This window comes from Corvus brachyrhynchos, unplaced genomic scaffold (genome assembly GCF_000691975.1).
Source record: "Corvus brachyrhynchos isolate BGI_N302 unplaced genomic scaffold, ASM69197v1 scaffold223, whole genome shotgun sequence".
Taxonomy (NCBI): Eukaryota; Metazoa; Chordata; class Aves; order Passeriformes; family Corvidae; genus Corvus; species Corvus brachyrhynchos.
Window position 1 is genome coordinate 1,260,614 of NW_008237174.1, and position 17,745 is coordinate 1,278,358.

The window sequence follows — 17,745 nt, forward strand, 5'->3', positions numbered from 1 at the left end:
TGTTAGCACAGTAAAATACATGTTCTTTATTTGAGACAACTGTTTTAAAAACAGATGAAATGCAGCTAAGCGTAGATTCAGCAAACCCAGTATTAGCCTTTTTTAAAAGTGCTAGAGAATTCTTTTTGAAAAATACCTTAACAAAGCAAAGCATTTACTTAAGACTAACTGGCTCTCTCTGACCTGAGAGACTGTATTTTTGAATGTAAATTTTGCATAAGAAGTTGAATGGAAAGATCATATGTCTTTTTCTGCATACTTCTAAGCTGTGACAACCAGGAGTGGTTTGTATTTGAGTGGGAAAAGCTACAGACAGGAAGAAAGGCTCAACCGACTTGGACTGTACTACCAGAAGGATTTAAAAAATAGCCCCACAATTTTGGGAATCAACTGGAAAAGGAATTAGGGAATGGAAGTCCTTTAATCTGCAAGGGGTTCGGTTACAATATGTTGATGAGATCCTGATAGCCACCAAAACTAAAGAACAGTGCTGAGACCTGACTGCTGAATTGTTAAACTTTTTAGTTAAAAGGTTACAGGCTACCGAGGAAGAAGACTGTGACCTTTTTGGTTTTTAAATTTTCTGAGGTCAGATGAAACTAAGCACAGAAAGAAAAAAAGCTGTCTGCCAAATCCCAGAGCGACAAACTGTAAGAGAATGGTGTGCCTTTCTTGGAATGGTCAGGTGGTGGATCAGTAATTATGGATTACCGGTCTCACCTTCGTGTGGACTTTTAAAAACTGCCTGTAAAGATTTTATTAAATGGATTGATCACACTCAGGCCGTGTTTGAACAACTTAAGAAGCACTAATGAGGGCTCCAGCTTTAGACTTACTGGATTACATGAGGTCTTTTGAATTATTCACTTATGAGTGACAAAATATTGCCTTGGGAGTTCCAGCAGAATTCCCAGGGGAACAGAGGCAAGCCGGTGCACACCTTTCTAAACAGCTCGATGATGTGAGCCAAGGGTGGCTGAGCTGTCTGTGAGCAGTCACAGCCATGGTGCTGTTGACTCAGAAAGCTCCTAAATTGACTCCAGGACAAAGCATGACAGTCTGTGTACTGCATATGGTACAGACAGGCTTGGGACAAAAGGGGGCCACTGGCTGTCCCCCAGCCCAATTCTTAAGTACCAAGTGGTGCTAACGAAACAGGGTGACATTACCCTCAAAACCACCTCTATTGCTGATCCTGACAGGTTTCTGTTGGCCACCAAAGTAGGAAGTACTCCAGAGCATGATTGTTTACAAATGATCAAAGAAGTTTATTCCAGCTGACTGATTTAAAGGACAGCCCGAAAGAGAACCCAGATTGGGCACTATATACAGGCAGAAAAAGCTTTGTTTGCAGTGGAAAACACGTCAGGATATGTGGTAACTACCCAGAGTGAGGTAATTGAATCTAAGGCTCTAATGTCAGATGTTTCAGTGCAGAAGCCCGAGCTGGTTGCTCTCACCCAGGCACTGGAACTGAGTGAAAGGAAGAAAGTAAACGTCTGGATGGGTTCTAAATTTGCTTTTGGCATAGTGTGCATCCCATGGGGCAATTTGGAAGGGGGAGGTTTGTTATCAGCACATGCTACGTCGATCAAACATGGGACACAAATATTACATTTATTGGAAGCAGTACAAAAGCCAGCTGAAGTTGCAATTATGCACTGTAGAGCACACCAGACAAAATAGGGCCAAAACAAGAAAATGACTTAGCTGACAGGGAGGTGAAAGAGGCTGGAGAAAAAGACATCCACGTTTTGGGTCCACAGTGGGAGATTAGCCTACCAGATATTAAGACAGAATATAGTGCAAAAGATTGTCAATTAATTGAAGCATTAGAAGCTAGATTTCACCCTTGTGGATGAAACAATTATGAGAGAAGTAGTAGACAGAGAACACCAATCTATACTCTGGAATGCATACAAATTGTTAAAACACTTAAGAAAGGCAGTAATTATCTCCAAGATGACTGAGGCTGTATATTCAAAGACTTAAAATTATGGCACATATAAAAGAAGTAACCCAAATACTGGAAATAAAGTGGTAATAGGGACTATCAAATCTGGTAACTCCCTGGAAGATTATCAACAAATTGACTTTACAGAACTTCTACATAAAGACAGCAATAAATATATTTTAGCCTGGCTGATCTTGGTGTCACTGTGGGTTATGTGGCTGCTGTGCCCTCAGGGGGCCATGTCCTCATGCTGGCCACAGCTGTGAGGCTGAAAACTCTCAACATCACACTTCTGGTGGTGTGGCTGAGAGGCTCAAGTGGAAGAGGAGTTTCAGTTGTCTCGAGGCTCTTGCTAAAAGTTATCTCTGTGGGAGAGGGCAGGGCTGAGGTGTGGTGCACCCTTTCTCTGTGTTTGAAGTGAGTCCTGCTGGAGTCAGCGGCGCGGTTTGGCTCTTCCCAAGGCAAATTGCAGTGTTCTGCTTGGGTGATGGGAGAGGGCTAAACAGCTGATATTTACTGTACCCTGAACATCCTTGCTACAGGCAGGATAACAGGGAGCTGTGGCTGAAGCTCTGTATTGTTTGGTGCTTTCCAGATGAAGTGCTTGATGCTTTTCATCTTTTCCACTATTGTGAAGCAGTAAAGTGTTTTGCAGCTAGCAACGTGTGACACTTAATGTCTAAGTGACTGTTACTTCTTCCCAGGTGGAGATAGGAAGTTACAACGATGAAGAGCTGCTGTTGTTTTGAATTATTTGCAGGTTTGAGCATTCGGGTTGTACTTTGACCACCAGAGTTCCTAAGCTTGTCTTGCTCAGATCATGAAGAATACCAGAAGACACTGTTGCAGCTGAGCGACTAAAAGGGTGTGGTACTTGCAGTGTATTTCAGCCAATGCCCTCTGGAGAGGGAAGAACTAAAACCTTACCTGAGCAATTACATATAAACCAGATAACAAGGATGATGTTTTTATTTAGCACTAATCTAAACTCCTTGAGGGCTAAAGGTAAGTTGGACAGTCTTTTAAAGTGCCTTTATTAATCATGGGATAAACGCACTAAACCACAGTTGCCACTGTATGATTTGAATGTATTCCAGTAAGTCACACAAATAAGATATTTATATATTTCCACTTAACGTTGTGGAATTGTTTTCCTGCTATTTTGTTTGTACCCAGATGGATTCTATAAAGCATGTCTATTATTCTGCTGGTGTGGTGACTAGTTAGGAAGCTGGTCTTCGTGTTTTATTCCAGGTCTTGCAAACTGCTGAGCATGCTAAATTTAATAAAGTGTGCACAGAGCTCACTGATTTATCCACCTGGCCATGGTTTTATATGCATTTGTAGAGTGTGCTAAACTGAAATTGCAATACTGGGTAATCCACATAGAAACACAGCTCTTAGAAAATCAGTAGGAAATGTTGACCACTGCTACTCATCATTCTTGAAGGAGGTACTGAACATTTTCAATTACATCAGCTGAGTGATTTTAATATCCACATCAAGGGTATTAATATCAAATGATGTAGTTTTGCTACTGTGAGCAATATGATCATTTAAGTTAATCAGGGAGATCTTTACTCCATCTGCACCAAAGAGCATCGTAATCATATCCAGAGCTATGCATCTTTTATATGTTCTCATTCATGGGTATTCTGCCTGGAGAACTAATGGATATTGGTTTTTGCTCTGCAACTTGCATTTTTCTGGGAAATTCTAATTTTCATAATGCAGAAATATAAAGATAATAGGGTGTGTTTGGTAATGAAAGCAACTATATTCAGAATACAAAAATTATGATGTAAACCTGAGATTAGAAAGAAATGGGTTGAAGGTGAGGGTGGAGGGAAAGGTCTCCTTTATCTATGAGTGCATTACATTTCTGAATGCCTGTGATTAGGAAGGTAGGAAAGCTCAGTCCAAAGCAAGTTTGAGAAGCTCAAAGGTTTAGATGATGGCTGTGAGTTATGCTTGGGTTTTACCGAATTACTGAATGATTACAGAATGGGTAAATGATTGTTAAATGGGTCAGAAAGGTGTGGGGGGCCTAGCAAGGAAGAGGTTTTCTACTTTTATTATAACGTATTCATGCAATTTGAGAAATTCAGTTCCTCTGCTCATGAGTGTGCAGTAGTATAGTCTCAACATATTATAAGGAGTGATTAGCTTACATCCCTTTGAAAAGCATAGTTTGTGCTGATTTAGAAGTCCTACACATAGAAAAAAATCCTGCAATGGTTATCAGGTGACAGCTATTATTTGGTGCTGTTGTTTGTAGAACAACTGTTTCTAAAATTTTGTGTTATTCTGATTATGCTATGTCTGTGGCTGTCTGTATTACACTGTACACTGTGAGCAGTGGTTAAAACATTGCACTTTAGCACTACCTACAAACACACAAGACTTACAAATGCAGCTTTTTGTAGCCATTTTTTTTTCCAGATTATGATGAATAATTTATGTTTAACATTTCATAAGAGGAAAAAGTGCTTAACAGTCCTTTGTTGTATGCCTTTGGTATGAGTGAAGGAATTCAGTAATGCATGAAGGAATTTCCCTTTTTTATTGTCACTTTATTAACTGATTTGCTCAAATGTGAGAATTAATGGTAATTCAGCTGCACGGTGTTAATGCCCTAATCATTAATTTGCATGGGAGATACTCTAATAATAATTAGAGAGAGCTCATTTGTTATTAATGCGGGAGCAGTGAGCATGGCTTTAAAATAATAATCCAATTAACAGGCATTAAGTGGAAATTTTATAGTTTCCATAGCATGAGTGTCTGCTGCTGTAATTTGAAAATATTATTTCATGGCATCAGGTAACAATCTCTAGCAGCTCCTGCCCAGTAAGCCTGGCCTCTGTGAAGGATTGTCTGTAAGGCTGCTACCAGGGTTGGAGGCTGGGCATGTGTTCATGAAATGAACTGAAACCCAGAAATGCTGCTCTTCATAACCCCCAAAGAGCTTTGCAGCCCTCCAAAGGTTCATCTTGAGCATCTCTATTTGTAATCTAACTCCTGGTTTTGAAAGCTCAGGTGTTATGTGCTGTATATAGGCAACCAATAACCTGAAACTGTGGTGGTTTAAAGAACAAGCCAATGAATCATATCAGGTGTCAGGAGTTAATTGTGCTAAGCTGACTGCAGGAAGTAGGAACCAGCACTGATTAGCCTTTGTGGCAGCTTTCTGCAGTGCTCATTAAGCCCCTTTTAAGGCCACAGAAAAATATTTACAGAGGAAAGAATAATCTTCCTAAGTGTCAGACGTATGAAGTACTGACTAGGGCAGGAGGGGAGAGTAATGGGCGAGTTAGAAACTTCTTATTGATGATTTGTGTAGATACTGATGCTTTTGGCTGACTGTTCAAGGAGGAAAGGTGTGATGAACCTTTTGCATTACAGTAGATAACAGACTGTTTGGAGTGGTCATGTAGCCCATAGCTTAACAGGAGACAGTCTTGTGTAAATCTAGACAAACCTAGATCATTGTTTCCAGCAGTCACTTCCCTGTGACCAGTGTGTGCTGAATTCCTTTGGTCAGGACACCTCTGGCTAAAAGAGGTCACAGCTGCACATGCTTTGTGTCAGCTGGGAGGAGAAAGGTTACTGTTAGTGTGGGTTGATATGTCTTACAGTGACAAGTATTGATGTGGCCATAAGGGTCAACCAGCCTGCAATCCTCATCTTCTGTGTTGTACTGCTTTAGATTTCATCTGAGGGATTTTGTGTAAGAGAAGCTTGTTCTTAGGTTAATGTGGTATGTCAATGCTATTGTAATTTAGTTACAAGGTCTGTGAACAGCTTTCTCTGACTGTACAGGACTTGTAGCAGGAAGGACACTGAAAGTGAGGCAAAGTACCCATCTTGGAAGTCTGCACAAATACCCCACGGAGCTTGTTCAAAGTTGGTTGAAGGACTGCAGTGTGTGTATATATAAAAAATAAAACTTGCAGAAAAACAGCTTGAAAAATGGCAGCGAGAAGGATGACAAATTCTAGACAAGTGACTTCTTACCCACTATAGAAATTACATTTGCTAACAGAATTTAGTTGTGTTAGTGGGCCTGGCTGGCAGTGTTCTGAAGGTAGTATTTCAAATTTGTAAAACCTTCTCAACACACTTTGTGCTGAAAAGGATATTGAACTGTGCAATGTTTTACCAAATTCTACATTGCACCAAGGCAAGTGGATTTATTGCTGAAGAAAGAGGAAATATTGACATAAACTGAACAATAAAGAGTCGAGGGCAGAGGTGGTCCCCAGGTGGAATGAAATATTTCTAGATATTTGTGTCAAACCTCTTGGGTAGTGAAAGATATTTAACAATTGTAACTGCTTCATGCTCCTCATTCAAGAGGTAAGTGGTGATATTCAAATATCTTGTTGTTGACCTGGGAACAGCGTGACTTTTTTACCTTTTCCTTCTGTCTTTGAGAACAGAATAGAGGAGACTTTTCTGCTTGGACTGCTATCTCACTTCTGGAGAAAAGCTCTTGAGATAAGAGGTTCATCTGCACCAATCCCATGTGTTTTCTATTAGGCTGAGTAGAGATACCTTATCCTGCTCAGCTGAGAAAGATAAAAGCACTCTTCCTCCTGTTACATTTATCATGCCTCTACCACGCTCCATGAATGAAGTAGTGAAAATACTTTTGGTTCCTAGCTTATTAATATTTGCAGCAGCAGAAGCAACTACATCTTGGAACTCTGTAACATCCCTGGAGGATTTTTAGGTGAAGTTGTTGTGAGGGTAAGTGCATTCTTTTCTATAGTAATCATCCATGTCTCCTCCTCAAATAATCTCTCATCTAATTGCAGCTAGATCCTAAAGTACTTGCTAGAGATTAGGGGGAAAAATGAGAAATAAATGTTAAATGTAGGCGTTTCTATTGTTCCCTGAGCCTTTGAAAATTGTGTGTAGTGTCCAAGTCAGAGCCAAGGTGACTTTGCAAGCAGCCATCCACATCCACCTCTTACAGAAATCCACAGCCTTAAGGTAAGGCTCTGCTGTATTTGTGCTGACCTCTTAGGGAGGTTGTTTGTGAACCTCAGTTTTCACTGCTAAATTTAATGTAGGAACTAGAAAGCTTCCAGTGATATTGATTTATGGATGTTAACTCTGGTGATTTTGGTGGTTTAGATCAAGCTATGTTGGGCCACAGTAAAAGATGAGTTTCTTAAACTGCTTGTCAGGACTGAATGTGCAGAGATGGTATTTAGGCAGTCCTGGAGGAGAAAAAAAAGTTATTCTTTGATATTCACAACCTTTTATGACAATACGTTTTAGTGAAATTAGAAAAAACTGTTTGTGCCTTGTCGAAGCTGTTGACAGTGTAAAATTCTCATATCCCTTTCTCTCTAGATGACGTGTTTCTAGTCTATAATCTAGCCTCATACAGGATTGATACATATCTTTCATTCTTGTTGCCTTTCCTGTGCTGGCTTAGTTCTGTTACACTCATTTTGAAATAAGGAGAACTGGAAAGCCTCAAGATAAGATTTGCTCCATGAATTTATACAGAAAATATAACACTCTATCCTTAGTTGTTCTTTATTCCCCCCAGCATTTTTCAGATCAGTTCTGAATACTTTGAATAATGCATGTTCCAACACAGGTCTGTCTGGGACCATGTTAGTGAACTTCTTTTATCATGAAAAGATGCTTTCCTTCCTACTTTGTTGTTTATGTTTTAGTGGGTTATTAATGCTTGAAGGCTGCTGCCTTATATTTGTAACAGCCATACATCTTCAAAAGCCTTCGAGATATCTTGACACAACTCTTTGAAAAGTTGAGTTTGCTTTCACCCTTGTCCACAGCTGTCCTACTGCCTCAGAAATTCCCAATAAACTTTGTTTTCTTCCTTTGGCAGAGATATGCCTTTTTTTTTTCACAGTTGTTTTAGCCAAGATATCTGATGTAGTGCAGAATTACTACATGAAGGTTTATGCTGTTAATGTCATCGTTTGGCGTAGGTGATAGGGTGGGCAGTGTTACCTTTAGAACTACATATCTGGTAAAAGCCTGTACAAAAGCAACCAGAACACAACAGATCCTCTTTCTTTTTGCCCCTTATCACTTTGATTTCCAGCTTTGGTTCTGCTAGCACCTTTACTTGGGACATCTTGCTAGTCATATCATGTGCTTTTTCCTTCCATTTGTGAGGCAGCTGAGCCATTCAAGGAAGGTATTTTTTTTTTGTGGGCTTCTCTATAGTTACCCAAGTTCTTGTCATCTACCAGCTGCCTTGCTGTAATGTTCCTGGGGTAGCCCCCAAAGAGCTTTTGAGGAACACTGTAATGCTAAAGAAACACCTGCTTTCATAGTGGTATGTTCTATGCAGAGTGAGTAAATAACCAGAGTTAATTCAAGGGCCTTAGAGAAAATCTTGTCCCGGCTGCTGTTACCAGAATGTGAAGCCATGGGCAATAGTTACACATAGCCTTAATAAAAATCACTGCCCTTATTGGGTGACATACTCAATTTGTCAGACCAACAGAATCCCAAGACCTGAAAATTAGTCACTCTTAGAAGCAGTACCTAGTTGTGTACCTAATCCTTTATAGCTTGTCCTTTTAAGTGGGCTGTTGAAGAGTGGATCTGACCCCCAACAGCATCAGGCTTCAGTTGGAAGTTTAAATTCAATCTAAATGTCTGGCTGGGTAAGACAACTGGATGCAGAAAGCAAGGTATTTGAGGCTCATTTTCAAATGGTTGTAACTCAGATCTATTGCTCTGTGGATTTTTATCCCTTAGTTCATCACTTCATGGTACTGGCTGAGTAGCATGTATAGTTCCTTATCAGACTTGCCACACAGATCATGTCTTTGTGTTTTTGGCATAATGCACCATTTCCCTGGAGACTCCAAAAGTTGATTTTGTCCTTGTCTGCTTTGGGTTGGATAAGTCTTGTTTTCTGGTCAGATTCTTACTATCTTAATTTCCAAACCACCTTCAGATCCTAAGTCTGATTGTTCTTCCCTAAGAGACAGCGGCCAGAGGTCTGAGCTTGCCTGCCTGCTATATTTCTTGAATTTTCTGTCATATAACTGGCCAGAGCTCTGGTGACTTCCCTTACTCATCTCATGAGGACATATTACCTTGTCAGATACATTTCATCAAATGTAGAACAGCTGGATGTCAAACTTTAAGGTCTTTTGGAGTCTCAGCAAATAGTCACATCTGCCCAGGAAATACATTATTATTTCAAAGAGAGACCTTTAATTGGAAGTAAGTTTTATCATACCTTCTGGTTAAGGAGGTTTTCTTGTTTTGCAGTGAATATTGATGTTGGCAGATGTTTATCTGTAGGGGACTTGATGAAACATCTTTTTGGAAGAAAAAGTGATTTGCTTACATGCAAGACCAGCATGTTCCTTTGCCCTTGGAGGCAAATAGGGAGCCAGTGTCTTTGATACAGAGCTATTTTTGTCTTCCTCTGAACACTGCTTATCATGCATTATGCATGTTTTTTTTTTTAAAAAAAATGCTCTCAGCAGATACAACCAGCCATTAACCTCAAGTACTTCCTATTTAAAGATAGCACCTGTAGTCAGTTCATTCAATTGTGTGGGACAGAGGCCTTAGGTCACTTGCTGATGATGGCAGAGACCTGATCCTGAAATGGCATGTCAGCATTTTACATCCTGTCCTCTTTGGGAGTTTACAGCTCCATATATCTGGAATCTGCTTTGGTCATGTGGTGGTTTAAAATCAGCTGGGATTTAAACTCTAAAGAAAGAGCTCCCCTTTATCCCCACCCCCTCTGGTGAGAGAGGGACAAAGGCAGAGACTATGGGCTGAGATAACAATTTAATGAAAACAAACAGCAAAGGCACAAGAAACAATGACAGCAACAATATTAATAATGAAAGTATAGAAAAGATGGGGAGATTTACACACAAGAAGGTGCTCAGCACCCCAACCCAGTTCTGAATGGCTGATGAGACAAAGACAAGATGGTGAATGTTCCTGAAGCCTGGCCATGATGTGCCGCTATTCCTGGGACAAAGAGAAGGATGGTGGATGTTCCCACAGCTGGCACTCCCCTTCCCTGAGCCAACGAACAACAATGATGAACAAACTCCCTTGAGGGATGGGAAGGGATAGGCAGTGGTGTGAGAGCAGCAGGGTCCACAGCGCTGGCCACTGGCAACACCCCTGAAGAAAAACAGAACTGAAATGGTGCCGCTTCTGTGTGTGTTCAATTTTTTCCTTCCCTGAGGTCATGCCTCCAGTGATGATGTGGATGGTATGGGATAGTGACCCAGCCATGCTCACATGTCTCTAGGCTTCTCTCCCTCAGCAACTGTGATGAAACCAGGACAGTCAGGATCTTCCTGTTCTCAGTGCTGCAGTGAGTGTTTTCAATATTTGAGTTATTTCAATATTTGAAGTATTTCAATATTGCCTTTTTGAGTAACAAGGGTAGGAAGAGGGGACTTGTACATAAAGCAGTAGGTCAAGTGGTGGTGGGAATAGATTTGCACCCCTCAGGCAGAGTGCCCTAGGCAGCGAGGTCACAGTGCTCCTGACTAACGTAGCATATTTGCCACTGGACAATGGGAGCACTCTCATAGCATAATCATCTCTGCAGGCTAGGCAAGATCTACATCAAGGCCTTCTGTCCTGCTGTGTGAGGCTAATAGGCTGATGTAACTGGTTGAATAGTTCTTTAAGGTAGAAAAGCTTAGGTCACTTTTATTTAGAAAGATTTGCTTAAAGGCTGACATCCACATTACTGACTCACTGTGAGAGAGGATGGTGGTACAGACAGGAAGGTGTGAGCAGTGAGGGAACGTCAACTGCCTGAGCATTTGCTGCCTAGGTTTTGAAAATACTGTTCCAATTAGAGCCATCTATTCAAATTTGTTCCTCAGTATTCTGTTTTGCCTTGTGTTAGCTACATTCGTGGTGTAGACTGACAAGATGTTTAGTGGTCCTGGCAGAATTATGGTTGACTGATGTAAACAGTTCCTGCCAGCATATGTTGAATAGCTTACATTTGTCAGAGTCAATCCATCCTGGTCTCTTCCTGTCTGGATCAGTACCAAAGCAGAGTCTGTACTTGCAGGAGTGAACAGCTAGTCAGTCTGTGAGAACTCTACTATTCACTGTATCTCCTAAACTATATTTGCTGCTGCTTTGTTGAAAGTGTGCTCTTGTAAATTTAGAGGAGAAATCTGCCTGCTGTTAAAGTTTAGAACTGTTTAGTAAAATTCTTGGATTTTAGAGTTTCACTTGATACACCAAATGGAAATGAGCAGTGTCTGCAGCTTGCCTGTGTGGTGTCCCTCTACTTTGTACCAGCTGGGAGCTTAACCAAATGATTAACAGACATCTGTGCAGAAATATTTTACTCTAAACTGCTTGTATAAAAACTTCAGAGGGATAAAGCAATTTTGTCTTTACAGATATTGCACCTATGCATGTGAAACATGAACAGACCTTTAATGTTTTGGTAAATTCATTGCACTGGATTTTTAGCCAGTTGGACCTGAAAGTCCTACCAACCCAGATTAGACCGTGGCTACGTAAAGCTGTCTAGAGCTTGTTTTTGGGGAAACTCATTCTGAAGTGGTTGATAGTTCATTTCTAAGATAGCATGCTTTGAGTCTTCCCTGTGAGAAGTGGATGCTATTTTATTTACATTCAGTGGTCGCCTTTACTTCCAGCATTAACTTGAACTAAATGCATGCATGTTGTGGGCTATCAAAATCCTGGCATCCAGACTGAGGACACAGCTGGTAGCTGTTTCTGATGCTTCTGATGCTCTTCTAGAATCACTGTTACACAGGTGGATATATAGGAATAGTGAATTTTGTGTCACTGTTTAGCAACTGCTACGTACTTGCTACCAACCAGGTTGCATACTGTAGTATCTGCTCACTTGAGGTAGTAGAAAATTGCATTTCCTTGGGAAATTGTGTTCCAGATACTAATGCTCTAGTTAGTGTTCTGCATCCTCCTTCAATTTGTTGAAACTGTAACTGGAAGATTTAAAACTGCCTTCTGATGCACTCAAAGTTTCTTTTTCCCAATAAGGGATACATGTGCAGGTAGCTTTTTCTGGCTCCAGAGTGTCTGATTCATCTTCTCGTTTACAGAAACACGGTACTCAAGCATACAGACCACTTTACTCTTTGCTTTCCCCCAGTTCTGCCATCAAAGGAATTGAAAGTGCACTGCCATCAAACCTACTAGAGGTAGACTTTTCTGCTGCTGTTTCTTGAAATTCCCTCGTACTTCACAAGTTGGCACAGGTCGTGGTAGTGGTCTATTTCTGATGGAGAGGCAGGAATTAAAGTTACTGGGCTAGTTTCTTGTGAGATGGCTGTGCCTCTGCACGTGGCCAGACTGAGAGCCCAAGCCAGAGAACCATCTCCTTGCGCATAAAATGGATGGGAATGCTTGTACCCTTAGTGTTGTGGTTTAGCCCTAGCTAGCAACTAAGTACCTTGAAGCTGCTCACTCTCTCTCTCCTTGGGAAGGGGAGGAGAATCAGAAAAAGGGTAAAATCTGTGGGTTGAGATAGGAAGAGTTTAATAATTGAAATAAAGCAAATATGGTACTGCTACTGCTAACAACAATAATTGCAATGAAGCTGTGAAAAAGGAAAACAAAACACAAGAAAAATAAGTGATACACAATAGAAATGCTTACCGGCCACAATGCTCTCCTTTTGGATTCTTCTGCAATTCACTCCTTCTGGACCACTCCCCCCAGTTTATATAGTGAGCATGGGTTCTGTGGTATGGAATATGCCTTGGGCCAGCTCGGATCAGCTGTACAGTCTGTGCTTCACCACAGCTCCTGGTGCTCTTCTTCTCCAGCAGAGCATGGGAAACTGAGAAGTTCCCGACTCAGGGTTAGCACTACTTAGCAACAACCAAAACATCTGTGTGTTATCAACATTATCCTCACACTGAATCCAAGAAACACAGCACTGCACCAGCTACTAAGAAAACACTAATTCTACCCTAACCAAAATCAGGACACTTAATTGTGGCACAGCTACATGGGATAGAAAGAAGTTCTGCTAATATGGTGGGTTTTTTCCCCCTCTGTGAAACCAAGTTGAAACGTGCAAAAAATGTAATAAGAACAGGAGAATTGGCTGAAGGCATAGAGTCACATTTATCTCTTTCACTTGTGAAAAAAACTTATTGATTGTGATAATTTACTGTTCTTACATGAATTAAAGAAACATTTCCCCTGTTACTGGAGAGCAATTATGATTATTTTCAGGACAGAGAGTCGTGATCACAGGCAGTAATTGCTGCTGTGTCACTGGCCCTTTGTCTTCATTCTGAATAATTATCTGGTACTGATTGTGTAGGAAAGAAAGCTGTATATTTTCCTCCCTCTGTATCCAACATCATGCAGTTCTCATATTGTACCACATCAGCTAGCACATCCCCCTGTCCCACAGCACCAAATGTTGTTTTCATTCAGCCCGTTGAAAGTGCCAGTTGGCCATGTAGTGAGCCTGGGACAGCTGTGCTGCTGAGGAAAAGAGCTCCATTCAGCACTGGGGTTACTGCCACTGTGTATGGCTGTGCACTGAGGGAGATGGAAAAGACCTTACTGACCTGGAGGTCTGTAGGTAATGTAGAGTGTTTTGCTAAATGATCCAAGTGATCTGATGGATTATTGGGATGGGAACATCTCTCACCATGCAATTTTTCAATGAAAACTTAGGAAAAGAGTTGATCTGATCATTGAATCTAAGTGATGCTTTTGGAGCAGTGTGGAAAGAATTAGTGCAGTTTTATTAACATCTGAGATTGTCATCTTGAATTTGGTGTATAAGTTTTGGTAAACTATTTTCAAGAGTTCAAATAAAGTAAGGATAAATGAGAAGAAAAGCTATTAAGGGATTCTAGGGAACAGGTCTGATTAATGAAGAGAAGCTTGTCTTGTTGAGAATATTTAGTTTAGTGCAATGAATGCTGGATTGTGGACTGTAAATTACTAAGAATTGCTGAGAAAGGAAGAAAATGAAGGGAACTGGTAAGAAATGGCTGTTGTAAAGTATTTGAACCTTGATAGTGTGCCCCAGCCAAACCATTTTTAGTTATTTTTACCAGAGCCCTCAGAGTGGGTGGGACCAGGCTGGAATTACCCTAATGGGCTTCACCTGGCCTTCCACCTTCAGCTGCAGCACATCAGCCCCAAGAGGGTTTTTAAGCTCCAGTCTGAAGGTTTGAGGAGAGAGGTGGGGTAGGTTTCTATCTGCTCTTTGTCTTTTGCTGGCTTGTTGTTTGGATTTCCTGGACTAACTTGGCTGCTGATCACTGGATGGGTTTTGTTGCTGTCAGCATCTTGATGCTGCTTGCCGGGATCGGGAGCCTCACCTGTTAGAGCCCTCAGGAATTCATCAAGGACTGAAAGGTAAACTGTGCTAAACTGGAAAAGAGTTGGGCAAGAAGAAGCTGAAAAGCTAAATACCAAGACAGCAAGGACTAGATAAAAAATGACTGTGCTGCACTGGATTAAAACCAATCATATTATCAGAAAAGTGCATGCAGAGCTCATGGACAAAATAGAGATACCAATCAAGCAATGTGAGCTCTCATGCAGAGCAGATGCAAAATGTATAAGTACTGTATTATAGATAAGTTGTAAAATGTATAAGTAGAGTAGTATGTAAAAGTAGGTAGAATATATAGGAAAGTAAAATGTATAAGTAGTGCAAGATAAGTAAGTAAAGTGCATAAGTACTGTATTAGGTAAAAGTTGTAAAAGGTATAAGTACGTAAGATGTATAAGTAGTGTGATATGTGAAAGTTATACATTCTATAACTTATAAGTAAGTATACTTACTGTATAAGTTATGTATAAGTAGGGTATTATGTCAAAGTTGTGAGATGTGTGAGAACAGGGGTATTTTAAACAATAAGATGCTTCTGCATAATCATATTGATTTGTTAATCAGAAGGCATGAGTTGCTGCAGACAGCCCAAGAGCATGCAGGTGCAAATAAGTGTGAAGAAGCATCTGGTGCCAAATTAGAGGTCTCCTGCCTGATGGTTACTTTTGTAATGCTTTTTGCATGGCAAAATGGTACCAAACCAGCTGGTTGTACTATGGAACATTTAGAGAAGCATGGTTGCCTGAAACAGGGACTAGTGATCCAGGGGGCACTCATAGTAGTTTCACTTCTTCAGTGGCTCTTGACTAGGAGTTTTACTTCATCAGCTTAAAAATTGTAGCTGTCTGTTGTCTAGACTACAGATTTGTTGTGTAAGCAGTAAAAGAGGGAATAGTTTAGTGTATTTTGTAGCAAGCATAATATTTAAGACATAAGCAGACTGCTACTATATCAAGGGTTAATAGGCCTCTCAAATACTGCAGAAAAAAACTATTTCAGTAGCTGCATTGTACTTTTCTCCTTTTAGAAAGGAAGAGCTTACAAGTTTCTGTTTCCCCTGACTTCTTTCCAGTAGAAGTGAAGCTAAGAAGAGGGTGAACTTTTTTATCTTCTACTTTCAGGGTGGAAATAAGGACTAGAGAAGGGTGCTCTGATATGAATATTGGGCACTTGCCTGGTATTATGTTGATCTGCTTTTGCGAGCAAGAGGAATGTGAAGCCTGCAGTAGGATCCCAATTCATGCAGCTGTTCCTCCTCTCCTTACTGTAGGATCTGCTATAAAAAAAAGATGTACTTGACTAATCCTTGCTTGTCTAATACCTTCTGGGTTTGTATGCTCCTCCTTCAGACCTAGGAATCACAGCAGTTCATGCCTGCTCTGCGTGTGCTTTCAGTGGGTTTGGACCTCCCTTGTCCACTCAGACTGTGTGGAATCTGCTGGTATTTTGCCACTTTTTCACTGCACAGATCATATTGAAATATTTCCATGATCCACTGTAAATACCTCGCAGATTTCTTTCCTTTTACTGACAAATTCTCTTCCTTCATTAATTTTTGTAGTTAACTTGTATTTGCCTTGCTATTTCAAATACTGTCAAATACAGCTACTCCATATACCCTCTATAGCCATCTGTCAAGGTTATTTTTCTGAAACAACTCCTTAGTCTGTACACTCTGATAGCTCTGACAGAGATGGTTGCAGAGCAACTAACACCTGGGAAGGAGGTCAAAATTTCAGCATTTGAACTGAGATTTCCTCATCACCATAAGCTTTCTTCCAACATCTAGATCAAACTGTCTTCAGAATTACATCAGCATCCTATGCTTATAGCCTGACACCATTCTTAAACTTTCATGATTATTGAACCTTCAAGCATTCTCAACTCTGCATTTGTCTCCTCAATCACTGACTACTTAGGCGACTACAGGTGTAGAACTTCATGATTATTGAAATAAGATCTCTACCAGTTGTAGGATTGTGATCCTATGATATCTGTTATTAGCCTTGTCACCTGTTGTCTAGATAAGCTGGTCCATCAGTAATTTATTAGGCAGAAGGAGTGAAACATCTTAAGATCCTACCTGGATCGAAGCCAGGGACAGCATTAACTTGTCTACTTTGATGTCTGTTATATTAATTCAAATAACTTGATTAAATTATTGGGCTTTGTTTTAGTCAGCAACTTTTTTTGTGTACTATAGTTCCGGTCTGTCCCCAAAACTATGCATTTTGACCATGTGGAAAAATGCTTAGAAATTTGCATAGGTGAGAACTGTCCAGTGTTTCATACTGCCCCCTCAATTCACCAACAAGTTGATTAGACCATGCTATTGTTTTGATGAGCTTGTTCTTTTTTTCTCCTGCAAGTACTTCTGCATTCTTCCCTTTCAGAAAGGGACAACATGATGGCTGAAAGCTGGAGATGCTTTCACTGAATGCAAAGCTTAGCTTCAAGGAGAAATCTAAATAGTTAGCTCTGAGTAAGCAGATAACACGTCCAAAATCAGTCATTATTCCTATAAAATGTACGTGATCCCTGAAGGCCCTGTGTTCTGTGTCAGATTACAGAGCTCCACTAATCTGCTGTGGTTTTGCTGTAATGAGATGAGATAGAAAGGGCATAGATGGTAGATGATACATGAACTACAGCAAAAAATAATCGAGGAATGAGGATTACATCCAAAGTGAATGGAAGATTCTCACTTTTACACCGGGCTTTGTACTATTAGGTAACTGGAGCATATATTTTTAAGGTCCAGGCCATTTCTACCCTTTCCCTTGAAAAGGTGAGCCTTAGCACATTTACCAAGTGCTTTCCAGTTTGCACACAGGTTATGTGAAAGACTGTAAAATCTGAACACTTGAAATATCTTGTGATTCCCAAGTATCATGCTTGCTGCTCTAATCCCTTAGTTCTCTCCTAGGCCTGCAGATCAAATCTCCAGCAGATATCCAGGCAGGGTGCTCACAGCAACCTGGGCTACACATGGACTAATGAAACTTGCTAGTTCCCTCTGTGCTGCTGCTACATGAGCTGGATTCAGATATGTTAACTTTGTTTTTGGCAGCAGTTGGAGCAAAGCTGAAATTGTGTTCAGGTATGTGCATGGTTCTGTTATTTGCTGTCAAATTTCTCGAAATAGTTCTGTGGCAAATCAGAAGGCAGATTTACAGTGCTACTTCTGATTAGCTGAATTAGGCTGGCTTCACAGGACTAGGGCCAAACCTCATTTTTTCAGAAAACATTTGTGACTTGAGGGATAATTTGAGAAGCATTCTATGCTGTGGTAATTGTGCATGGTAAGTTATTTTTGGATGCAGTGGACCTAATCAGCTTAGAAAAAGTGAAGACTCTTGTAAAGATCTACTTGCATCAAGGGTGTTATTCTTGATGTGTGTGAGATGTAATTGTGCAG

At 40.5% G+C, this 17,745-nt stretch overlaps 1 long non-coding RNA gene across 1 annotated transcript in view; it reads right to left on the reverse strand.

Moving 5' to 3' along the window:
• LOC108445335 overlaps positions 1-12,753 on the reverse strand; it is a 58,910-nt gene extending 46,157 nt beyond the window's left edge. The window contains exon 1 of the long non-coding RNA XR_001860158.1: positions 12,617-12,753. This is a non-coding gene — a long non-coding RNA (uncharacterized LOC108445335). The remainder of the gene's footprint in view (positions 1-12,616) is intronic.
• Between the last annotated feature and the right edge of the window lie 4,992 nt (positions 12,754-17,745).